The sequence below is a fragment of the Stenella coeruleoalba genome (assembly GCF_951394435.1).
Source record: "Stenella coeruleoalba genome assembly, chromosome: 2".
NCBI lineage: Eukaryota > Metazoa > Chordata > Mammalia > Artiodactyla > Delphinidae > Stenella > Stenella coeruleoalba.
Window position 1 is genome coordinate 44759751 of NC_137147.1, and position 26748 is coordinate 44786498.

Below are 26748 nucleotides of genomic sequence, written 5' to 3' on the forward strand. Positions count from 1 at the left end.
ACAAGCTTGCCAGTTTACAAAGATGTGCTGAACTCAGAATAGGAGAACAAAGGACAAACCAACTAAAAATGTTTCATAAAATAAGATTTTTATTTATCCTTTGCTACTAAACTCTTTCAGTTCCCTAGCTGGAACAGCAGGAATTCCAATAGCTATCTCAGATAAGGAGGGATACCATGTTATTACAATCTACAGACCTACCTCATATAATCGTTCAGTTAACTGGTTTTCATCAAATGACTCTTGAAAAGTACTACTTTTCAAACTACTACTATAAACATTAGTTATTCGCCTAAAATACACATAAAATAAATATTCTATGAAGAATAAAAATTTCAACATTATAATTTCAGCTAAAGGTACACTCAACAATTTAATCAATACAATGGTATCCAGTTGGAACACATCATATGTATTGATGTACTGCACACATTTGGATGAACTGAGAACATGTGCTTTGTGCACATACTGCCAAGCAAGAGGGATGCAAAGCTATCATCTCCTACAACTCTTCAGTATTTTCTGCCTGTATTCTATTTCCACATTGCTTAAAGGACTTGTGTTTGGCCTTTATTCCACTAAAAGTGCTTATCTGTACCACAATTTGACTTTTAAGTGCAGACTGAATGTAAGATAACCCTGAGCTCCAGGAAGGTTAAAATTGGTGAAAAAAATGGTATAATAAGAATAGACTTTCCAAAGAATTACACCTCATCAACCACCACCACAACCAAGTTTTCTCTTCCTCCTTTGGCAAGTATAATACAATACCCCTTCATTTTATCACATTACATTTTTTTAAAACAAATTTATTTATTTTTGGCTGCATTGGGTCTTCATTGCTACACGCGAGCTTTCTCTAGTTGCAGCGAGCGGGGGCTACTCTTCATTGCAGTGCACGAGCTTCTCATCGCGGTAGCTTCTCTTATTGTGGAGCACAGGCTCTAGGCATGCAGGCTTCAGTAGCTGCAGCACACGGGCTCAGTAGTTGTGGCTCATGGGCTCTAGAGCACAGTCTCAGTAGTTGTGGCACATGGGCTTAGTTGCTCCGCGGCATGTGGGATCTTCCCGGACCAGGGCTCAAACCCGTGTCTCCTGAATTGGCAGGCAGATTCTTAACGACTGAGCCACCAGGGAAGTCCCTATCACGTTACATTTTAAGACCAAGTATATTTATTTACTTTCAAAGTGTTGCTTATGCTTGTATAAACTCATCTTCATTTCTAGATTAATATTTTCCTATGTGTAAAAATTGGTTGAGATAAAACAGAGCATAATTTCCCATTAAAAATGAATGAAAATATGCTTTGACAGATACACACTACTAATAAAAACAGATAACGAAGACCTACTGTATAACACAGAGAACTATATTCAATATCTTGTAATAACCTATAATGGAAAAGAATCTTAAAATTTATATATACAAAAATATATAATACATATATATATAACTGAATCACTTTGCTATATACCTGAAACATTGTAAATCAGCTATACTTCAATTAAAAAAATTAAGTTTATATGTAGGAAAAAATTAAAGGAAATATGTTTTCATGTAATGGCTTTTCACTTAGCAGAATTTTCAAGAATGAATTCAAGTCATTAAACAAAGGATACATATATTTGATTCCCAAGTTTGGAACAATAAGCAACAAGAGTTCAGACAGCAAGGGATACCAGTGCTACCTCAAAAAAGAAAAAAATTACCCAGCCTGAGTTGGACTAGCAAGGGATACCTGTACTCCAAAACAAACTAAAGAAACATAGGATGAGTGAGATGAACTAGCAGCAACAAGAATCATACTTCAAGGCTTTAGGATTTTAATTGACTGTAGTCATAACAAATTAGTGTGATACTAAAATCAAACTTAATCTATAAAGTTGAAAAACAACCAACAAGATTAAAAGAGGGCAGGGAGTTCCCTGGTGGTCTAGTGGTTAGGATTCAGCACTTTCACTACAATGGCACAGGTTCAATCCCTGGTGGGGGAACTGAGATCCCACAAGGCACACAGCATAACCAAAATTAAAAAAATAGAAATAAAAAATAATTTTAAAAAAAAGGTTAACAGAGAGCAGATTTGAGCAAAGGAACAGATCACTAAACAAGAGCACTCAGGATACACTAAGTTGCGCTTCAAAAACAAGATTATAATAGGTAGAAATGAAAAGATGAAGACTTCCAATAAGGATGCTTCTATCCAAACACATAAAATCATGGACGACCATCAACAGAGGAATGAAAAGAAGTTGTGGTACACATATACAATGCACTATTACTCAGCCATTAAAAAGACTAAAATAATGCCATTTGCAGCAACATGGATGGACCTAGAGATTGTCATACTGAGTGAAGTAAGTCATACAGAGAAAGAGAAATCATATGATATCACTTATATGTGGAATCTAAAAAAAATGATACAAATGAACTTATTTACAAAACAGAAACAGATTCACAGACTCAGAGAACAAACTTATGGTTACCGGGGGGAAGGGTGTCAGGGAGGGATAGTTAGGGAGTTAGGGATTGAGAGAAAAAAAAACAACAACTGTATATCAGTATATTATATACCTGTAAATTATATCTTATTGTACATCAACTATACATCAATAAAAAAAAAACAAGGTTCTACTGTATAGCACAGGGAACTATATTCAATATCCTGTGATAAACCACACTGAAAAATATAAAAAAGTATATAACTGAATCATTTTGCTGTACACCAGAAACTAACACATTATAAATCAACTATACTTCAATTAAAAAAAAATGGATGAAAAATAAGATTATCAAAAAGATATGGTTGAACCCAAAACGAAAATAAATATATCCCTGAGCTAGAAACAATAAAAATTCAAAAGAATAAACCATACAGTATCTAAAATGGAGCACAGGGAATAAAGAATGGGAAAGATGGCTGGATACTGACTATAGCAGGCAAATGGTCAGAGAAGTTCAGCTCCCACAGGTAACAGCAACAGAACAGAACCAGGTTTGCTGCTTGACACCAAGAGGTGGGTATGGGAATAGAATTTGCACAGCTTGGGTGGTGGGGTAGGGGGAGAAAGAAGATGTATGAAAAAAAATCAGGCTGGGTACTTCCCTGGTGGCACAGTGGTTAAGAATATGTCTGCGAATGCAAGGGACACAGGTTCAATCCCTGGTCCGGGAAGATCCCACGTGCCACAGCAGAGCAACTGAGCCCGTGCACCACAGCTACTGAGCCTGCGCTCTAGAGCCCGTGAGCCACAACTAGGGAAGCCCGAGCACCCCAGAGCCCATTCCCCACAACAAGAGAAGCCATTGCAATGTGAAGCCCACGCACTGCAATGAAGAGAAGCCTCTGCTCACTACAACTAGAGAAAGCCTGCATGCAGCAACGAAGACCCAAGGCAGCCAAAAATAAATACTTTTTTTTAAAGTTTAAAAAAAAAAAAAGAATCAGGCTGAAAACCTATTACCTATAGCTATATAGCTTTATAGGAGCTCTGAGCCTGGAAAGGAAAGAGGACAAAAATCCAGGCTCACAGCACATTTAAAATTAACAATAATCCCTTAATATCAAATATCCAGCCAGTATTCCCATTTCCCCAACTGCTGTGTAAATATTTTTTGAGTTATTCTGTATTGATTGATGTACAGTAAGTCCCCTACATACGAAACTCAAGAGTTGCGAGCTTTCAAAGATGCAAACGTGCTTTCCATCAACATCAGGCGTGAGTGAAACTGCAGCTTGCCCTCCATCTCCTATTGCTGACGATCCTTCAGCTCTACCATCTCCCACCTCCTCTCCCTCCTCCAGTCAGTAACTCTTCTTGCCTGTTCACTCGATGCCAGCCCCTTTATGCCAGCTGTTGTACTGTACCACTGTACTTTTCAATGTACTGTACCACAAGATTAAAAATGTTTTATTTTTTGTGTGAAAAGTATTATAAACCTATTAGAATACAGTATTATATAGCTGATTGTGTTAATTGGGTACCTAGGCTAACTTGGACTTATGAACAAATTAGACTTGTGAACACACTCTCAGAATGGAACTCGTTCGTATGTAGAGGACTTACTGTATTTATCTCGTCTCCTTCCATTCATCATCCCTGTATCTTTTATTATTCACTTTCTTGCAATTCTTAGAATTTGGGGTTGGAAAAACCAGGCAGTTGTCCTGTAAAGATTCTCAGTAGGAATTTTGTTGATGGCATCCCCACAGTATTAACAAGTTTTTTTGGTGTTTTGTTTTTGTTTTGTCTTCTATTTCCTATAAATTGGTAGTTAAATTTAAAGGCTAGATCAGATTCAGGATTATAACCTGAGGGCAAGACTAAGGCACAGACAGCATGGCATACTTCCAAAACGATGTATCTAGTATCTGGATATCTTTTTGTGATATTACCAACTATTGGTGATCTTCGCCTAGACATTATTCATTAGGAGATGCAAAATGGTGACATTCTAAGCCTATCACTGAGACTTCCCTGGTGGCGCAGTAGTTAAGAATCCACCTATCAATTCAAGGGACACAGGTTCGAGCCCTAGTCCAGGAAAATCCCACATGCCGTGGAGCAACTAAGCCCATGCGCCACAACTACTGAGCCCACGTGCCACAACTACTGAAGCCTGCACGCCTAGAGCCTGTGCTCCGCAACAAGAAAAGCCACCGCAATGACAAGCCCGCGCACAATGAAGAGTAGCTACTAGAGAAAGCCCGCGCGCAGCAACGAAGACCCAACACAGCCAAAAAAATATATAATAAATATAAAGTCTATCAATCTTTATTAGAATACATCTATAGAAAGAAACTTCTCTTATTTGGTCACCCAGAGATCCAATTCATATAAGAAAAGTAGGATAAATGCTTATTTTTCTTTACCTATCAAAACTGTCAAATAATGAGTTAGCCCAAGAGCAACTAAAGTATTTTTTTAAGTTTTAGCATCATTACGAACTCAAGGATTAAACATACTTGACTTGTTTCAATTCATTAGTTATTTTCTTTACTGATGTTCAAATTGTCCCTTTTTTAAATTTATTTTTTATTGAAGCACAGTTGAATTACAATGTTGTTTATTACTGCTGTACAGCAAAGTGACTCAGTTACACACATATATACATTCTTTTTCATATTCTTTTCCATTATGGTTTACCACAGGATATTGAATATAGCTCCCTGTGCTATACAGGACCTTGTTGTTTATCCATTCTATATATACCAGTTTGCATCTGCTAATCCCAAACTCCCAATCAAACCCTCTCCTACCCCCTCCCACTTGGCAACCACCAGTCTATTCTCCATGCCCCTGATTGTTTCTGTTCCCAAGATAGGTTGATTTGTGTCATATTTTAGATTCCACATATAAGTGATATCATATGGTATTTGTCTTTCTCTTTGGCTTACTTCACTTAGTATGATAATCTCTAGTTGCATCCATGTCGCTGCAAATGGCATCATTTACTTCTTTTTATGGCTGAGTAGTATTCCATTGTATGTATGTACCACTTATTCTTTATCCATTCATCTGTCAATAGACATTCACGTTGTTTCCACGTCTTGGCTACTGTGAATAGTGCTGCTATGAACATAGGGGAACGTGTATCTTGTATCTTTTTGAATTATAGTTTTGTCTGAGTATCTGCCCAGGAGTGGGACTGCTGGATCATATGGTAATTCTTTTTTTAGTTTTCTGCAGAACTTCCATTGTTTTCCATAGTGGCTGCACCAACTTACATTCCCACCAACAATGTAGGAAGCTTCCCTTTTCTCCCTACCCTCTCCAGCATTTGTTATTTGTAGATTTTTTAATGATGGCCATTCTGACCGGCATGAGGTGGTACCTCATTGTAGTTTTGATTTGCATTTCTCTAATAACTAGCAATGTTGAGCATCTTTTCACGTGCCTATGGGTCATCTGTATTTCTTCTTTGGAGAAATGTTATTAAGGTCTTCTGCCCATTTTTCGATTGGGTTGTTTTTTTGTTGTCAAGTTGTATGAGCTGTTTGTATATTTTGGAAATTAATCCCTTGTCAGTAGCATCATTTGCAAACATTTTCTCCCATTCTGTAGGTTGTCTTTTTGTTTTGTTTATGGTTTCCTTTGCTGTGCAAAAGCTTGTAAGTTTGATTAGGTCCCATTTGTTTATTTTGGCTTTTATTTCTATTGCCTTGGGAGACTGACCTAAGAAAACACTGGTACAATTTATGTCAAAGAATGTTTTGTCTATGTTCTCTTCTAGGAGTTTTATGGTATCATGTCTTATGTTTAAGTCTTTAAGCCATTTTGGGTTTATTTTTGTGTATGGTGAGAGGGCACGTTATAACTTCTTTGATCTACATGTGGCTGTCCAACTTTTCCAACACCACTTGCTGGAGAGACTTCTTCCCATTGTATATTCCTTTTTTTTTTTTGGCTGCTCCGCGCAACATGCGAGATCTTAGTTCCCCAACCAGGGATCAAACCTGCACCCCCTACAGTGGAAGCATGGAGTTCTAACCACTGGACCACCAGGGAATCCCCTCCCATTGTATATTCTTGCCTCCTTTGTTGAAGATTAATTGATCGTAGGTGTGTGGGTTTATTTCTGGGCTCTCTATCCTGTCCATTGATCCATATGCCTGTTTTTGTGCCAGTACCATGCTTTGTAGTATTGTCTGAAGTCTGGGATGGTTATGGCTCCCAATTTGTTCTTTTTCTTCAGGATTGCTTTGGCAATTCTGGTCTTTTATGGTTCCATATGAATCTTAAAATTATTTGTTCTAGTTCTGTGAAAAAGGTCATGGGTAATTTGATAGGGATCACATTAAATCTGTGGATTGCTTTGGGTAGTATGGCAATTTTAACAATATTAACTCTTCCAATCCAAGAGCATGGGGTATCTTTCCATTTCTTTGCATCATCTTCAATTTCCTTTATTAATGTTTTACAGTTCTCAGCATATAAGTCTTTCACCTCCTTGGTGAGGCTTATTCCTAAGTATTTTATTTGGGGGCTGCGATATCTAAAAGCATTGTTTTTTTTACATTCCCTTTCTGATATTTCATTGTTGGTGTAAAGAAACACAACCAATTTCTGTATGTTAATCTTGTATCCTGCTACCTTGCTGAATTCGTTTATCAGTTCTAGTAGTGTTTATGTGGAGTCTTCAGGGTTTTCTATATATAGTATCATATCATCTGCATATAATGAAATTGTCCCCCTTTTGACCAATGGGATCTTATTCAGGATGGCTCCTAGGTTGTTTTGACACTACCTTCATAGTTTTTAGTTGCTCTATTGCTTTCTGACAAGACATTCTAGGGAAAAAAAAAAAACTCGAGTTGCTCTCCTGGCATTCTCACCTTTGTACAATCCCCTCCATTAAGTATGAGTGGGACCTGTGACTTGCTTCTGATCAGTAAAATATGACAAAGGTGACAGAATGTTAAAAATGATTACATATACATAATTATATTACATAAGACTGTAACCCCTGTTAATAGGTCACTCTTTCTCTCCCTTACTGGCTTTGAAGAAAGCAGCTGCCATGTTGTAAGCTGCCTATGGAGAGGGTCATGAGGCAAGGACCTAAGAACAGCCTCCCAGACAACAGCCAACAAGAAACTAAGGCTTTCAGTTGGGCACCCTCCAAGGAACTGAATGCTGCCAACAAGCACATGAACTTGGAAGCAGATCTTTCCCCAGCTGAACTTCAGATGAGACCCCTGCCATGGACAACACCATAATAGCAGTTTTGTGAAACCCTGTAGCAGAGGACCCAGTTAAGGGGGTGGTGCAAATGTGTGTCACTGCAAGCCTCTGAGCTTGTGGTACTATTGATAATTAATATATGCAGGCTCATCTCCTACATTTCCTGCCTCAGACTTGGAAAATGCCCATTCTGAGCACTAGTTTACTTTTATTGTGAAAAGGTATTTAAAGACCACAATGTGAGCATCAAGACTGCTATTGAATTGGTCACTGTTTCTAGGCCTTTTAAGTCAACAGGGCCAGAAAATGCATACATTTCAATAAGTTAAGTTATTGCATGAGTGCATACAGAGGCTTCTACTCAAATTTAGTACTATAGGGTTTTTGGGGCTTCCCTGGTGGCGCAGTGGTTGAGAGTCTGCCTGCCGATGCACGGGACACGGGCTCGTGCCCTGGTCCGGGAAGATCCCACATGCCGCAGAGCGGCTGGGCCCGTGAGCCATGGCCGCTGAGGCTGCGCGTCCGGAGCCTGTGGTCCACAACAGGAGAGGCCCCAACAGTGAGAGAGGCCCGCGCAACGCAAAAAAAAAAAAAAAAAAAGGGATTTCCCTGGCAGTCCAGTGGTTAAGCCTTCGCCTTCTAATGCAGGGGGTGCGGGTTTGACCCCTAGTCGGGGAGCTGAGATCCCACATGCCTTGTAGCCAAAAAACCAAAACATAAAACAGAAGCAATATTGTAACAAATTCAATAAAGCCTTTAAAAAATGCTCCACATCATAAGTATTAAAAAAAAACCTACATCTTCTTTAAATAATGCTAAAAGTTTGTTTTCAACAAAACCAATATATTCATTCATTTCAATTAGCCCACAATACATACATTACACAGTACTGAAATACAATGTATACATTGCCACCAAAATTATAATAGTTCAAGACTTGTTTTTCTTCTTTGCCATCCTTCCTGCACTCTCTTCCCAGGGTCTATTTCAGGGGGAATATCATCAGTGAGTCAAGTCACTGTCTTTTAAAGCCACTTGGCGGAGTTTCACTCTGGTATCCACCAAGTGAATACATGTAAAATTCATTTATTTTGTTTTACTTTTAATTTTTAGAGATCTAAAAAAATTTTTTAATAATTATGTAAAACATTTACATGGCTCCAAAGTCAGGTATAAAGAAAAAGGAAAATTCAGAACATAGTGTAGTGCTCTTCTACACTGTGTTCCTCTCCCCCATAACAAACTGTCATTTTTTTTAGATTTCATTCAATACTCTTCTAAACATGAGCATGTGCTCTCGCTCTCTCGTTCTCTCTCTCTCTCTCTATATACACACACACACACACACACACATACACGCACAAACACACACACATCCTTATCTCCCTCTTTCTCAGTACATGATTTCACATTAGAAACACTTTCCACCTTGCATTTTTCTTTTAACTGTCCCAGAATAAACCTAGCTTGCAACTAGAGGAAGAGTGAGCCAGACACAAATGGTTTAAAAATAAATAAATAATTTGGAGGTGGGGGTGGGAATGATCACTTAGAAAAGCGTTAAAAAAAAAAAACTCCACTTAAAATGAACTTAATAAACCAATAATCCAAAACATAGGAAGAAATCTAATGATGAGGAAGAAAAAAAAACCAATAAAAACATGAATTCACACCAGATGGTATTAGTTTTATGAAACAGTCTGACAAAAAAATTTTTTTAATTAATTAATTTTTTTGCGGTACGCAGGCCTCTCACTGTTGTGGCCTCTCCTGTTGCGGACCACAGGCTCCGGACGCGCAGGCTCAGCGGCCATGGCTCACAGGCCTAGCCGCTCCGCGGCATGTGGGATCTTCCCGGACCAGGGCACGAACCCAGGCAACGGGAGAGGCCCGCCACCGGAAAAAAAAAAAAAAAAAAAAAAATGAAAATTGTAAATACTGCCATGTAGACTCAATAGACAGAATAAACTCTAGGCTGGACCGTAGCAGAGGAACAAAGTAAATTGCTACACTGTACCAAATTCACCTGGTATAAGGCATAGAAAATTTTTTTTAAAAAAACTGAAAGAGCAATTAAAATACACAGAGAATAAAAAACTCCAACACAGGTCTACCAAAAGAGAAGAAAAGTAAAAATAAAAGAAGCAATATTTAAATAGCTGAGAATTTTCCAAAACTGAAGAAAGATCTGATTCCTCAGATTATATGTATACTCTGAGTATTAGCTGGATATAGAGAAATAGGTCCACAGTCACAGTGCACTACGGTAAAACTGCAAAATACCAAGCACAAAGAGCTGCAACTTTAAGAAAATAACTAACCAGACTACGTCACAACAAATGTCCATAACAACTTAAGAAAACCACATGCAAACACTGACTTGACTTCCCTGATTATTTACAAATCTATAATGTCATATGGGCGTTGGGGGAGAGTGAAGACTTCCAAGTTTACTAGATAGCTATCCATACCTTAACATTCTTAACATAATTATTTACCTATGACTCTAAAAGCAAGGTGTGGACAATACATAATACTAGTAACTCAAAAGATTTATTTCAAAGTATCTACTAAATTCACACATTTTAGTCCTTAAAAAAAAAACTGAAATGCTAAGTAGTGGAACTTCGGAGAAAAGAAAACAGCAGCATAGAAGGGAAGAAACAAAAATCAATTCCTGGGAAAACAGTTGTGAAAGGCAACATTGAACTTTATACCACAACATGCAAGAAAGAATACCTTTATAACCTTGAGGTAGGAAAGGATTTCTTAAACAAGACACAAAGACACAAACCATAAAAGAGAAATCCTGAGAAATTCAACTAAATTAAAATGTTTAACTTTTATTAACAAAGAAACCATACAAAAGTGAAAACGACAAGCCACAAAATGGGAAGACATTTGTGATACATGATCCGCAGAGAATTAGAATTCAGAACATATAAAGAACTCCTATCAAAAAGAAAAACAAACCCAACAGTCATTTCTGAGAAAAGGAAACAAAAATGGCCAGGAAACATCTGAAAAGACATCTCCCCTCAGTAAGCAAAAATGCACAAACTACGAGATATCAATTCAACCCAACAAGCTGTCTAACTTTAGTATTTACCAACATCAAGTACAGTAGACCTTTGAACAACATGGGAGTGAAATGTGAGGGTCTTATATACAGATTTTTTTCAATAGTAAATACTACAGTACTATACAACGTGCAGTTAGTTTAATCTGTGGATGCCAAACCATGGATTGAGAGGAACAGGGTAGATATGGCGGGCCAACTATAAATTATAGGCAGAATTTCAACTGCACAGAGGTCAACATCCCAAACCCCACCGAGTTTTTCAAGGGTCAACTGTATAGACCAGAATGTGGAGCCATCACATGTATACACTAGTGAGGAGAATAAACTGGTACAATTATATTGGAAAACAACACAGCGCTACCTACAGTAAGGCTGAAAATGCACCTCTCCTACAATGCAGCAATTCCACTCCTATCTAGGTTATGGTCCGACACAATTTACTCAAACTGCAAACCTCAACATTAGTGGGTAGCAAAAATCAACTCAGTGGGTCTTGATTAGCATTTCTATTCTTAATGAAACAAACTAGTATCACATGAGGTTTTTTTCCCAAGAAACTTTGTTACATATGTATACATCTGATAATGTATTGAGTCTCATAACGTAAAATTTATTTCTTATTGTAAGTAGTAACAAAAAAGTTTTTTAAAACACGATACTAGAGACAGTAGGGATGCAAGTGCACCAAGAGACCTATACAAGGTATTCATAGCAGAACTGTTTATAATAGCAAAAGAAAACTGCAAACTACCCAAGTGCCCATCAACAGATAACAAACAAGGTGGCAAATATACATACAATGAAATTCCAGGTAGAAGTGAAGTGAATGAATTAGAGCTATATACAAGATGGTGGAAGAATATTTGGACAATAAAGTTGAGGAGAAAAAGGAAGTTGCAAATAAACTCATACAGAAGGATCCCATTTACAGTGTTCAAAAACAAAACAGAAAAAAAAAGATACCAAAAGGGATTATACACCACAGTAACTGAAACTATACCCAGAAATGAAAATACCAAATCATATGAGAAGCTTGAGAAATTCACTTCACAGAAATCATGTTCAGCCAACCTGAGATATCCAGGTTAGGAAAACTATGTAAAATAATTATGGAACACATTTCAAACGAACATGACTTCCCAATAAACTAATCAAGTACAGGCCAAAAGCACACAAATGAATTCAACCTGTGCATGGATATTAAAAATTTAAAGGACTTCCCTGGTGGCACAGTGGTTAAGAATTCGCCTGCCAACTCAGGGGACATGGGTTCAAGCCCTGGTCCGGGAAGATCCCACATGCCACGGAGCAACTAAGCCCACGAGCCACAACTACTGAGCCCGTGTGCCACAACTAATGAAGCCCCCACGCCTAGAGCCCGTGCTCCACAACAAAAGAAGCCACTGCAATAAGAAGCCCAAGCACCGCACGAAGAGTAGCCCCCGCTCACCGCAACTAGAGAAAGCCCACGCACAGCAACAAAGACCCAATGCAGCCAAAAATAAATAAATAAAAATAAATTTATTTTTTAAAAAATTTAAGGAAACACTTTAAATGTTCAACAACATAGCATTCAGAACACTGGAGAGCTTTCAAAGTACAGCCTAGCTTGTTCAAATTTACTTCAAAGGTAACCAGATGTAAACATATGCAATCACTAAATAATGTATGTATATATTTCACTCAGAACACTTACATTGCTGATCAACAAGATTAACTAGTACTAAGAAGTACTTTGGCTGAAATTCGTGCATTAAATTTTGTTTGCCATCCCACTCCCAAGAGTAAACCTGAAACCCTTATTCTTGAAGTCTCACTTTCCATGGCATTGCACGTAAATCAACTAGCCATGCTAATGGAGAAGGCAGATGGCACAAATGACAAGTAAAGCAATTGGCAAAATTAGCAGTAATCCAAGTCAAGAAGTTTCAAATTCTAGCCTCAAGTTTGTTTGTTTGAATACATGCAAATTTTAACATTATTAGTTTGACTTTCTCATGATCTGTTTAATCAGTGGTGTCTGAAAGGAACGATACGACTTTCCTAAGTCATTATTTAAGCCTTAAAGGAACGTATTACATGCCTTTTTGTATTTGGACAATGCTTTTTTTAATCATTATTTCTTACTCCAGATCTGTCATTTAAATATGGCTAGATATGGAGAGTTCCTTAAAATACGTGATATATCTAGCTCCTCACTTATATAATTGCCATGTAGGTAATTTATAGTTAAATTATGAAGTACTTTTTCAAAAAAATGAAAACTGTGAACTGAAATAATTATATAATATTTCCTATTAAAGTATCCATATTTGAAAAAAAAATGACAAGTAAAGCAGAAGGCTCAATGAGTCCCAATCATTTTCAAACATCAGGCAATTTATTCATTCATTAAACTGAGCACTACCTAAGTGTGAGAAATATAGTTCACAGTGGTGAGCAAGAGTTCCCGCCTCATAGTGCTTATATTCTTAGAGGTGAAACAGATATCAAGCATATAAATAAACAAGCATATATTATAATGTTAGGTAATAACTGATCATGAAGTGAAGAAAAATAAGGCTGAGACAAAGAATAAAGATTCATTCTGGTGATCAGGGTTGGCCTTTCTGAAATAACCACTGAGCAATGCCTACAAGATCACACGGCAGTAAAACTCATAACGCTACACAGGAATTAAGACTGAAAATTTTTCTTGTAAATTAAAAAGATCATAGTCTACCTATTGCTTTCTCTATAAAACACTTTATAGCATTTGGTTTTAAATGGCTTTTACTATTTTCTCTCCTTGGAAAACTTTAAGTTCTCAAATTTAAGTCACTAGCTTTAAGAGTTAATCCTCTAACTCCAGGGGAAAGAAATCTTTATAACCTTCATGTAGCTTTCTAATACCTAACATCAGACAACTGCACATGGACAAGTGCCTTACTCTTTTTTTCAGAAAGCATTCTTACGAAACAACTCAATGTATGAGAATGGGCTCTAGAGTCAGAATATCTAGTTCAAATTCAGGTTCCTCCTTTTACTTGCTCTGTGTCTTTGGACAAATTATTTAACCTGCCTCCCTCGTTTCCACCAAATACTATCTATCTCATAAGGTTGCAGAGAGGATAAATATGATACTATACATATTTACAAAGCCTTACAACAAATAAGCACTCTAATGTTAGCTATCACTTATGTAGCAACTACTAAGATAATATAAGCAAGGCAAATGAGTTTCCTGCAAGTAAATCCACACATACAGTAAGTGGTATTAACTAGCAAAGCCAAATTCAAACCCAAGTTCTTCAGACTCCCTAGCACCCACACTCTTTCCACTTACACCACACATTATACAATTAAAGAACTGAGCAATAAGAAATTTGCACAAACCTTAGAATTAATAAGGTCTAAGACCTGCAGATCTCCTAACTACTGACTTCCAGACCAGACTGTTCCCTTAGCAACTTAAATGACTCATGTGTAAGAGTAAATAATGATCATCCCACATTTTCCAGTGAGAATGTAGCATAACATCAGGTCTCTTGACAGACAATGTAATTACTAAAAATCATATAAGTTCTGATAACTAATTGCAGATGTCACTCAGATCCAAAAATAAAGAAATGTGGATAAATGACATTCTTCTCTAGTAATGGCAGGCAGCTAGGATCCTATGGCCCCCATGAAAACGATTCAATATGGAAGCTATCTTAAAGGACCTCTCACTGGATTAAATGACATTTCTCCCCTTGGTTAAAAATACATGGGCTAGTGTCTACAGAAAGCTAAATGCTTCTGGCTAGCAACCTACTCACCTACACATTTGCTTATTTCTATAAATCGATTAAATGACAGAATAAAGACAAAGCTGTTATTTCTACAAAAACAAAGTTAAATCCTTTGGAAGGCCTTGATAAGGATTGGAAAAATCTAGAATGATTTTGAATTCGAATGTTTCATTACACTAAAAAAAAGCAATACTAGAAATTACGCTTTTAAGGAATGATGTATAGAAAAAAGATCAGGAGACCCCCTACTCAAAGACAAGAGATTGATCCAAATAAAAAAGAGAGGCAAGGGCTTCCCTGGTGGTGCAGTGGTTGAGAGTCCACCTGCCGATGCAGGGGACACGGGTTCGTGCCCCGGTCCGGGAAGATCCCACATGCCGCAGAGCGGCTGGGACCCGTGAGCCATGGCCGCTGAGCCTGCGCGTCCAGAGCCTGTGCTCTGCAACGGGAGAGGCCACAACGGTGAGAGGCCCACATACAGCAAAAAAAAAAAAAAAAAAAAAGAGAGGCAAATAAAAGTAAGTAAATGCTTAAAATTAAAACGAAGTGCACAGATACCTCGAGTTCTTGCTTTAACCAACTTTTTATATTACCTAACTAATAGTCCTAATCACGTGAGACAGGTAAGACGGTCTCCGCCACATTTAAACATCACTCCCTCCACCAAGGGGTTCCCAAAGGTTCCCTGCCACTTTTCTTCTGCTCTCTGACTGTTCCTAGGAAAGGAGCAAACTGAAAACTACATGTGTCCAAAAATGAGGTATGCATCACAGTAAAAAAAAAAAAACAACAAAAAACTGTAGGATAAAGATTTTAATTCACTTGTAATGAACACATCTTTAATAAATCTTTATTGAGCACCTGTTATGTGCCAAGCACTGCCCTAAACCCTTAGAATCCATCAATAAACAAAAGGAGACAAAAAGCCCTGTCCTCATAGAGGTTACGTTATAGCGTACGTCTGGGGGCAGAGAGAAGAGATAATAAACACGATCAACAAGGAAATTATATAGTTTGTTGAAAGGTGACAACTGCTATGTAAAACAGAACAGGGTACAGAGATCATAAGTAGGGAAGTGCAGCTTTAAATAGAAGGCAGATCGTTTTGAAAAACATTTCAAGAGCAAAGACTTGAAGGAGACAAGGCAATCAGTCATGTAGATACCTTACAGAAAAAATGATTGAAGAAGGGGTAACAGCCAGTGTAAAGGCTCTAAGACAGCTGAAATAAGCAAGACGTAGAGTAGTACCTAACTTAGGAGAGATAAGGGAGGATGGGGAGAGTAGGAGTATCCAGATTCTGTAAGACCTTGTAGACCATAAGTACTTTGGATTTTACTCTGCATATGGGAAGTCACTGCAGGGTTCTGAGGAAAGAAGTGGTATGATCTGGCTGCTCTGTTGAAAAAGACTGTAGAGAGCTAGGATAGAAGCAGAGAAACCCATAAGAGGTTAACTGCAGAAATCTAGGCAAGAGAGAGAAGATTGGTTTGGACTAGCCTAATGAGCAATGGAGGTGGTAAGAAGTGATTTGATTCTGGATATATTTTCAAGGTAAGATTGAGCCAAGAATGCCAAGTATGAATGAGATAAGTCAGGGATGACTCCATTTTTCTTTTCACCTGAATACTGGATAGAACTGCCATCTAATAAGATGGATCAGCCTGCCCCTACAGCAGGTTTAAAGAGGAACATGGAATTTTAGTTTGAGTTTACTACTTTACATCCAAACAGAAATTCAGAACAGGTCGTACAGAATACAGGAGGTAAATCTGGGCTGTAGATATAAAAATGGAAGCCATCAGCATATAGGTATTTAAAGCCATGACACTGGATGAAATCACCAGAGGAGTATAAAAAGAAAAGTGAACCAAGGATTGAGCACTTCAAGAATGAGAACGAATCGTAAACACAGAATGAGCAGAGCAATTAGTGAGAAGAGAAACCCAAAAAGCAATGTCCTGGAAGGAGGGGAGTATAAACAATTCATTTAAGTTCCACTTAGTGTACAAATCACTTTGCTGAAACTAGACTTGAGGTTAGAAGCTCTTAATCAGCCTGTAGTAGTTAAGGTGATAGGTGAAATACTAAAGCACAACTTTTTTTAAAAGGAGGTCACTTCTTACACATTTCCTAGGAATATTAGATTTCCTACTGGAATCATTACTAAAACTATTCTTAGTACTAAAAGTATACTATTTTGCCTATTTTATCTTTTTAAGATAAAACCAATTAAAAACGTATACCATTTTAAAAATTAATTTTAAAAGCCTAAATAACACTGCAATCAAACTCAAAGACCAAAAAAACCATTTAAACACCAATTAAACACCCTGGCATGCAAACAGTTATAAACTGTCATTACTTTTCTCTTTCTAGAGCTCACATACAGAAGGTTAAGTTAAATCAAACTCCTTAGTTATGGTACTAAAGGCTTTTCCTCTTTCTGTTTAATTTTCTGTTTACAGAAAAAAATAGCTTACATTCTTATCTAAACCAATGTTTAACCTGTGCTTTGTACATAAACTACACTTTTATGATCAGAACACCCAAAGTCATGTTCACAAAAACTGAAAGAGGAAGCAATGAAACTCAACTTTATTTATGCATAAAAGTGATCACTTCTAAAGAAACAATTACTTGCTTCTAGCCTCTAAGTATCCTCTGGATTTACCTTCAAAATAACTAAAAACATAAACAGTACACAGAAAAAGCAGCTTATAAGATGTTATCCTCAAACGTTCGAATGTTCTTGAAAAGCATAGTCTCTCTTCATTTCCTTTTTACACATTAGGTCAGATTCCTAAGAAACCCATACCATTACGTTTATTAACAACTTAAATTTTTTACAAAGTATTGTGAGATCTTTTAGATTAAAACTTTCTTTGCTATAAAAAATTATAATAAGTATGCAATTAAAAATATACCTTCCATACATTTCAAGTAAAATTCAAGATAAGTTCCCCACAGTATCAATCTTAACACAAGTCCTTTAAAGTTAAGCCTCAAAAAAGCCTTCACTTCTCAGGCCCTTTATAAAAGTCATACTGGGGCTTCCCTGGTGGCGCAGTGGTTGACAGTCCGCCTGCCGATGCAGGGGACACGGATTCGTGCCCCGGTCCGGGAAGATCCCACATGCCGCGGAGCGGCTAGGCCCGTGAGCCATGGCCGCTGAGCCTGCGCGTCCGGAGCCTGTGCTCTGCAACGGGAGAGGCCAAAACAGTGAGAGGCCCGTGTACCACAAAAAAAAAAATAATAATAAAATATAAAAGTCATACTGGCTGTCCTTTAACATCTAATTATTAAAATGTTCTCCCTACTAAAAGCAGGTTAAAGCCTACAAACTGGAAGGAGGCTTGGAGTGAGAGACAGATGAAAACACTTGCATCAAGCAGAAGAGACTATGATATTAAAGGAGGATACAGAAAATACTAAACTGGAAACACATTCATAAATTAATGGCTCTTCATGTTGACCCTGAGCCATCAAGAAAGGGTTATATAATACTCAATACCCTTTATAATTTTAAAGTGTTTAATATTTTTAAGAAAAAATTTCATCAGGCTTTGTTATATTTTAAGTTTCAATATGAATCTCACAAAGGTAAATAGAACACTTCACTCTCCAAGTGCACCTGATAGAGTTGGTTACACTGCTAAGGCTGCAAAATTAGAAGAGATTTCTAACTCAGTGTTGGGGGGAGGGTAAGAGGGATGAATTAATGAATTTTCCTTAGAATCTACAAACAATAAACCCAGTTATTTCTTGTTAGATCCCTAAACAAGAGGATATGGGGAGTCGGGGGCGGGGCGGGGGCTTGTTTATCAGAGAACACATTAAATATGAAAGTATTTATAGCAAGGTATGTCTACCCAAAACACAGAGCAATTCAAGAGTACTCCAGTGTTATTCTTGGGACAATAATAACAGTCTCATCAGCAACTACTTTAGCCAGACTGGAGACAGTGATGCCATTCACCTGCTAGGTGAGGTAAGGAGAAGTGCAACCTAATTAACCAAGAATTCAAACTTTAAGACAATTCCTACACAATTCAGAATGCTTAGTTCACCCCAAGGTGTTTACCTTTAGCAGGCTACGGGTGTCTAAATTTCTCAAGGGTTTCCACAAAGCGTCTCAAAGAAAGCACAACTTTGAACAGTTAACTTCAACTGCAGCTTTTTAAGCAGTGCTTATTCAGATACCTGCTAAGAAATCCTTTTCTGGAATAGGCGCAACCATGAATTTAGATTCCTGCTTCCTCCCACAAGGAAGAGCTAAGATTAAACAGCCCGCTCTTGAACCTAATCAGGGTGCAGCTGGCCGAGGTTAGGATGCCGCTCCCCGCGTCTGGGGATGCCGCTCTCTGGTACACATGCTGCCTCACGACCGACGCGCGGTGCTGCACATGCCACACCAGTTGTCGGATTACCGTACGACTTTTCTAGGCTGCCGGCTGGGTTTTCTGCCGAGGTCCCCAACGCCAAAAATCTCATTGTTGGAAACTGAAGGGGGGAGGGGGAATCAGTAAGGAAGACACACCCCTCAGGGAGAGGAAGGATAACTTCCCCCGTCTCGAGGGCGGTCCACAGATTTTTCCAAACTCTGCCCTCACGCTGCTTTCCCATGGCCAACCGCCCCTCTCTAGGACCCGGGGGCGAGCACAGGGCGGCGGAAGGGGGCACTGGAAGGGCCGAAAGCCGCTTCACCAAGTACCCCGAGAGCGGCGAGGACTGGAATTCCAGCATGGCGTAAGCGTGGCCCAGCTCCCGCCCAGGGAGGCCTCCGGGGACGCGCTCCCTCAGTCCCCCGGCCGAGGATACGGTAATCCGCCTTCCTTCCCGGGGGCCCTCACGCCCAACTAAAAATAGGTGTCTCGGTCACCCCAAGGCCCTCTGCGGCCGACCTCACCCTCGGGAGACGTCCTCGGACAAGACGCCGCAGCGGAACAGGGGTCGGGCCCGCGGCGGCCCGGCGAGGCCGCGAGGCCGCTCGGAGCCCGCCAGCCTCGGTGGCCCGGCCCAAGCAGGAGCCCGGCGGCGGCGACCCGGCGCCCGAGGCCTACCCGGCGGGGGCGGCGGCAGGCGGTGTCCCGGCCCCACGGCCGCACCCCCCCCCCCGCCCGACGCGGCCCTCCCGTCTGCCTGGGACCCCGCGGTCGGCGCAACCCTCCCCTCTCCGCGGTCCCCGCGGCCGGAGCCTGGGCCCGGCGCGGCCCGCTCTCCCTTACCCTGCGCGGCCGGGGAAGGATACCAGAAAGACGCGGCGGCGCCGGCAGTACAGCCCGAGCCGCCAGCTCCAAGTGGCCGCCGCCGCCGCAGTACCTCAGGTGCCGTCGCGCCGCCCGGCAGGAAACGGGCGGTTTCGGGGCGGGGCGGCCCCGGCACGTCCCGGCGTCTGGGCCGGCAGTGCCCGGAGACCGGCCCCTTAAAGGGACAGGCGTCGCCGCTTCGGCCCCCGCGCGCTCTCCCGCGCGCTCGGGTAAGTCCCAGCGTTCGGCGGGCTCGGGATTCCGGGGCTTTCCTCCCGAGATGACGTCCCGCAGCTAGGTGGAAGGTGGAAGCTCTGGGGCTCGAGGCGCAGCGGAGTTCCCTTCGTCCGGGGGCCCTGCTCTCTCTCTCTCTCTGTCCTTCCCCCAAAGCTGGTTTCGTCTTGCATGGCCCTCCAACCTGGCCCCTCAGACTGGATTTTTTTTTTTTTCTCTTCTTTATGATTTTCTTTTTTTGAATTTTTGAATTTTATTTTATTTTTTTATACAGCAGGTTCTTATTAGTTATCCATTTTATACATATTAGTGTATATATGGATTTTTTTTATCACTAGAAAACGAAATCATCCGTTCCTCTGTCTCCAGAGTTTCTCTCTGAATTCTCCTTCGGGCATCCCTGGAGCCAAAGAGAGAGAGAAATTTTAAACGGACCCAAATAAATTGTGTGCAAATATTGTGAAGCTGTTGTGTCTGCCAGCCGATGGCCATTCATTAAGCCCGAGTAAATAACTTTAAGCTGCAGAAGAAAGGAAAGGTTGGCCAGAATCCCTGCTTATTAGTTTGCTCTTTGCTAAAGGAATGATAGCTATCTTCCTGGTCCACTGGCAAACGAGATGTGTTTATTACTTACTTCTTATCAATCTCTCCCAGAATGCTAGGCATTGTCCAGAACATATACAAAACACCTACAGGCTCTCCTCAAATGTTATGAGAGTTCAAAATAATTCAAAACCTTTTAGAGGGTGGATAGAGACACATAAAATTAGGACTCATCACTAACACCTCCCGCTACATACTGACAAAGGGGAACAAGACCAATTTTTAAGTAATGAACGTCAGAACAGTTCCTGCACCACCTTTATATGGGCTGGCTAAAAATGTACTGTACATCTGAATTCTAATTATTTTTTGTCAGAGCTTTCTAGAGCACCTCCAAAGTACACATGAAAACTGAACAGTATGTGGTAGCCTGAGATGTTGAGAATTCTGCCAGTCTTCAGCCACTGTGTTCTCCAATGATGCATTCTGTCTTATTTTAACTCCAGAAGCGCCACCCTCTTTTTTCTTTCTCAGTAGGGTTACTCAGCACCTCAGCGGTTCCAGTGCCCTCAAAGCAATCTATCTCTAAACCTCTGGCTGTCTCCTGAGCCTGCGATAAAGGATCCAGCTTCACTGAAGAGGGTAGCCATTAGTCTCTTAATACAAAGAGGGGAAATGTATCATTCCTATAGAGGAGTTTAAGGACTCTTGATTAGCCTACAAACAACCATCTAATTTCCTCTGGTTGGTACTAAAGCAGATTTTAGGTTAGAATTTTAAAATTCTATCATTTTTATGATTTCAGTAAAACCTCAGTGTCATTTTAGAAACAGTAATTTTTAGGTACATTTGTACATAAGACAAGAACTGGATGGAACTTAGGGACATGTTTACCCTAAATATACCACTTCTTATGGTCAGGGATCACTTATTTTTGTGTTCCATAGTTTGAAACAAAAAAAGCGTAAATGTGTCAGCTATTTCAACTTCTCTGAGTGATTGAACTTTGACTTTGAAAGGGAAGTGCCTGGATACTTCATTCTTCAGTATAAGCTTCATATTTATTCACGTAAAAACAAAGCCTTACTAGAACTGTTATGCATGATAAGCCCTATTAGGAATTAAGACCTGCCCTCTAAGTTTTGAAGTATAGTATAATATAATATCATTAACTATAATTAACAGATATAAATAACCTAAGATATAATTAACCTTGGTTGCTGCTTACTACTCTCAATGTTACTGAAGAAGCAACTAACTTGCTAACAACGATTAGCACTCCCAACATCTGAAGTATCTCTAGTGGTTAACAACTAAGAAATTAAATTTTATTGAAAATGATAAAGTGTAACACTATTACCTGAAGAGTATTCTTGCTCACTCTCTCTTTCTCAAGTGCAATTTACTGGCGATTGCCTTCTGACTTCTAGTGTGTAATAACTTTTATCTAATTTTGGAAAAGTTTTAAAGACACACAGTACCTATCTCTCTAGCAGATAGAGAGAAAGCAGGCTATTCCTGTTTTTTCCAGGGAAGATTTCCCAGAAGTGGTGAGTTCTGTAGAGATTTGAGTAATATATGAGTAACGTATTACACCTCCTACTCCACCATTTCAGGGATGGCAGAGATGAAAGTATAATAGAAGCATTTCACAGAACTGAAAGAAAAAGGAAGATTCCAGGTCCACCTTTTCCACCCAAATAATGGAGTGGGGAAGTTTATACAAACATCTGCAACTGGAGATCTAGATGTAATCAGCTATTCTAACAAAGTATCTGGCACATAACTGTGCTTATGAGAGGTCTGCATTGTTCCCGTTGACATGTAATCTCTTCAAGCATATGGCATTCAAATGCTTTCATAACAGACTAAAGGTGACCATAAATCATTTGCCACTCTTTACATGGACAGGTGGGATCTGTGCCCCTCCCTTTGATTCTGGGAGGGCTCTGTGACTGACGTGACTAATAGGATATGCCAGAAGTAACACTGTGCCAATTTCTGGGCCCAGACTGTAAGAGACAGGCAATATCACTTCCTGTCTCTTGGAACCATTGATCTTAGAGCCCTAAGCTGCCATGTGAGAAGTCCAACTACCTTGCTGGAGAGACCATGTGGAGAGGCCTTGAGACTACATGGGGAGGAAGAGAGAACCAGCTGGGCCCAGCCTTCCAACTGTCCCCACCAAGGTGCCAGACATATGAATGAAGGCTTCTGGAGCCCCAGACCATCCATGCCACAAGCTAAATACCACTAAGTGATCCCAGTCATTACTACACGGAGCAGAAGAACCACTCAGCCAAGCCCTACTTGAATTTCTGACTCCATATAATTTTTATGATTTTTGGATGGTTTGTTATGCAGTAATAGATAAGCCGCACATCTTTCTTCCACTTCTAAATAGCTGCAAGAAATTTTAGTCTTATTTAAGCAGAAGGGAGTTTCCACTTTGCCCATACAATCCCAAGACATCACTGGGGACTTTCAAGGGAAATTTGGGCAGGAATAAGTAGGGAGGTAAAACTACTTTGTAGCATAATTTAACATTATTGAAGGCACCTTCATGTCTTCTATCTTCAAAGGCTGCCAGTGATTGGAAACTGGTGGATTAAATGAGGAAAGAGGAGCCAGTATTTCTTCCGCATATGCACGGTGCAGGTGTTTAACGTAATTAGCACACACGATTGTCCAAACAACCCCATAGGACTAGGCTTACGCTGAATAACTAACTACCTCAAGAACACAGAGCTCAAAAACTAGCACCTGGGGCTTCCCTGGTGGCGCCAGTGGTTGAGAGTCTGCCTGCCGATGCAGGGGACACGGGTTCGTGTCCCGGTCCGGGAAGATCCCACATGCCGCGGAGCGGCTAGGTCAGTGAGCCGTGGCCGCTGAGCCTGCACATCCAGAGCCTGTGCTCCGCAACGGGAGAGGCCACAACAGTGAGAGGCCCGCATACCGCAAAAAAAAAAAACCCAGCACCTGAACCCAGATCTATTTGATTCCAATTCCCATGCATGTGCCACTGCAACATGTTGACTCCCAAAGTATAAACTTTTAGGTACACAAACAAAATGTGAGTTTTCATTTATGTATAGGATTCTCTTACTTATGATATCTTTTTTGTCATTAGCATAAACAATGAGCAGATAGATAACACTAAATTAAATCAACAATATTAAATTGGCTGCCAGCCAGCATCATGTAAACTCTTCTTACCAAAATAATACAGTATTGAAATATGTACATTTTGTCCAAATACACCTAGCAATTGGAAGAAACAATCTTTAAACTCTCTGATTCTTTTTTTTTTTTTTTGGCCTCGCCTTGTGTCATGCAGGATCTTAGTTCCCCCAACCAGGGATCGAACCAGGGATCTTCACAGCATGCTTGAATAATGGATACTACGCTTTTACTAATAAGAGACCTAAATAATGTGGAGGGTAAAAGAAGATTAACTTGTAGTCCTCATGTGAGAAGTTTTATTTGTTTAGTAAGTTAGATCGGTTGATTAGTATTAGCTATTCAATGAGGCCTAAATAAAAAATGTGGTCAACATACTGCTGCTGCTTAGTGTCACATAAAGAAAAGAAAAAACAATGACTCTTTCACCACTGCTGCCTATACAAGCTTCACCCTAACCAGGCAAGTTGCAGGGATGAATCTTGGCCTGAGGAATCAGGCAAGAGAACATGGATATTTCAGTATAACTGTCACCACTCCCACCCAAATAATTTTTAAGAGTATGACCTGGTGAGGGCAGATCAGTAGCAACAAATCGAACAAAGTCAGCAATATTTGCAACATATACAGCAGCATGCTAGGTGTTTAAATATAAAACATGCATTTAAAAATGTGTGTCCTGCAGAATGGTGCCTGCTTTTTAAACCACACTTCTGGGAATTCCCTGGTGGTCTAGTGGTTGGGACTATGCTCTTTCACTGCCGGGGGCATGGGTTCAATCCACTGATCAGGGAACTAAGATCCCGAAAGCCGCATGGCACCACCAAAAAAACAAAAAACACGCTTCTATTTGCTTGTTCATATTCAGCTCCTCATGATAACTCTTAGATTCCCAGCCAGTCCTTGCCCAGTGTTTTTCCTCCCTGTAGTATGACAACCCTGTAATTAACCTTTCCCAGGCTTAGTTCCATCTATTTCTGACCACATCTCCAATTTACCAACTTCCTTTGATCCAGGTCAACAATTTTTAAAAGCCACCTTTTGGTACTTGCATATATTGTTTTGGAAGTCTTATGAGAGAAGGTAAACAGACTGCAACCTCTATTACAAATCATCATTCTGTGAAGGCTGTAGAATAATTCTTCTGGATGCTGACTCTCATGACACAGACCTCTGGATGTCAGCCCTCTGAGCCTCCTCAGGGACTGCAGTCCATCAACAATGCCCTTTCTGTCTGAATCTTCAACCTTTCCCTCTCCATCAGCCATTCCTGCATTCAGGGATCTCTCCAGTTAAACGAAGGGGAAAATATTCAAACTCCAGCCCACCCCATCTACCCCATCTCCTACAAAGCCAGGTTTTTGATTGATTCTTGGATTGGTTAAGATGCAACTTACTTGACTATATTCTCACTACCCATTCACTCTGCCTTATACATCGGTAACCTGCTTCTGCACCCACAACTGGATTCTGAAACACTTCTCACTGAAGTCACCAATGATTTCCCTGCTGCTAACTCCTCTCTGTCACATGACACCACTGATTACTTCTTGAAAGGCTTCTCTTTCCTTGACCTCAGTGACCTCACAAACATGGCTCTTCTGCTCTCTCTTTTCCTTCTATGTAGCCTGAAGCTCCTCAGTCCCTTTCTGAATTTGTCTTCTCTATCTCTTTTGTGTTGATGTCCCTCAGGTTTCCAGCCTTGTCCCTCTATTGTCTCACTCTGCAGTCCCTCTCTGGTCTTATATTACAATCTATATTCCCAAGCAAAGACCAGTGTCTGCATTTTGCAAGCCCTACCACTAAGGAAAAGGCATCTGTATTAGTCTGAATTCTTCAGAGAAATAGAACCAATTTTTTTATACATGCACATGATTGTGGAGGCTGAGAAGTCCAAAATCTTGAAGGTGGGCAAGGCAGGCTGGAGACCCAGGGAAGAAAGAGTGTTGCAGTTCAAGTCCCAAGGCAGTCTGCTGGCAGAATTCCATCTTCTTCTAGAAGGTCAGGTTTTGTCTTTTAAGGCCTTCAACTGATGAAATGAGGCTTACCCACATTATGGAGAATAATCTGCTTGACCCTAAGTCAGCCAATTAAAATGTTCATTTCATCTAAAAAATTCTTTCACAGAAACATCTAGAATAATGTTTGACCAAATATCTGGGTACTGTGGCCTAATAAGTCGACACATAAAATTAACCATCATGGTATCTTTGGATTCTGTAGGCAATGCATACTACATTCGGGTCTGCTACTCTAACTCATTTTCTGGGAAACCTGTTAGGCTATGAATTTTGGGCCCAGATCAAGAAAGAACTCTAGCAGGTCTAAGACTCATGTGCCCTATGGTCAGTTGAGACTTGTGACCCAGCAGATCCAACAGCGAAAATGAGAATACAATGTAAAGCCACTGGCAAATCTCAATAGGAGAAGCATAGTGCAGACTTTTAGATTTTGGGGTATGCTGGCCATTTTCCTCTAATTAAGATCAAGTACTTGACCATGGAACACCAACTGTCCAGGTGACCTGAGCTGCCTATTATGAACTGGGTGTAATCTAACCCATCAACCCATAACTTTGGGAGTGGGAAAAGATGTTCATCATCAAAAAGATATGGTTTATGCAAGATCTAGGTTAAACAGGTTCATAACTCATTTGTGCCTTCAGAGAAGGCACAAATGTGTTACAAACAAGTGGTTAAGACTGCCACACCATCTACTCCAGTGCCGCCTATCCTTCATTCACACCTATGGTCTCATAAGAAATTCCACCTGGGACTTCCCTGGTGGTCCAGTGGCTAAGACTTCACGCTCCCAATGCAGGGGACGCGGGTTCAATCCCTGGTCAAGGCACTAGATCCCACATGCCACAACTAAGACCCGGTGCAGCAAAATAAATATTTTTAAAAGTATATTAAAAAAATAAATTCCACCTGATCAAGGAAGGAAAAAATTGATCCTGGTTTAGAGATGCAACTATACAACGTGTGGGTACTAGATGAAA

General features: G+C 40.1%; 1 protein-coding gene across 6 annotated transcripts in view; it reads right to left on the reverse strand.

Annotated features, from left to right (window-relative positions):
• Positions 1–20770, reverse strand: part of KTN1 (kinectin 1) — a 119900-nt gene extending 99130 nt beyond the window's left edge. For 5 of the 6 annotated variants that reach the window (XM_079911892.1, XM_079911895.1, XM_079911894.1 and 2 more), the window contains exon 1: positions 19770–20770. The gene's annotated coding sequence lies outside the window, so the exon portion shown is untranslated. Of the gene's footprint in view, positions 1–17589; positions 18803–19769 lie in introns of those variants that run through there. The other variant, XM_079911891.1, reaches the window with a different exon arrangement.
• Between the last annotated feature and the right edge of the window lie 5978 nt (positions 20771–26748).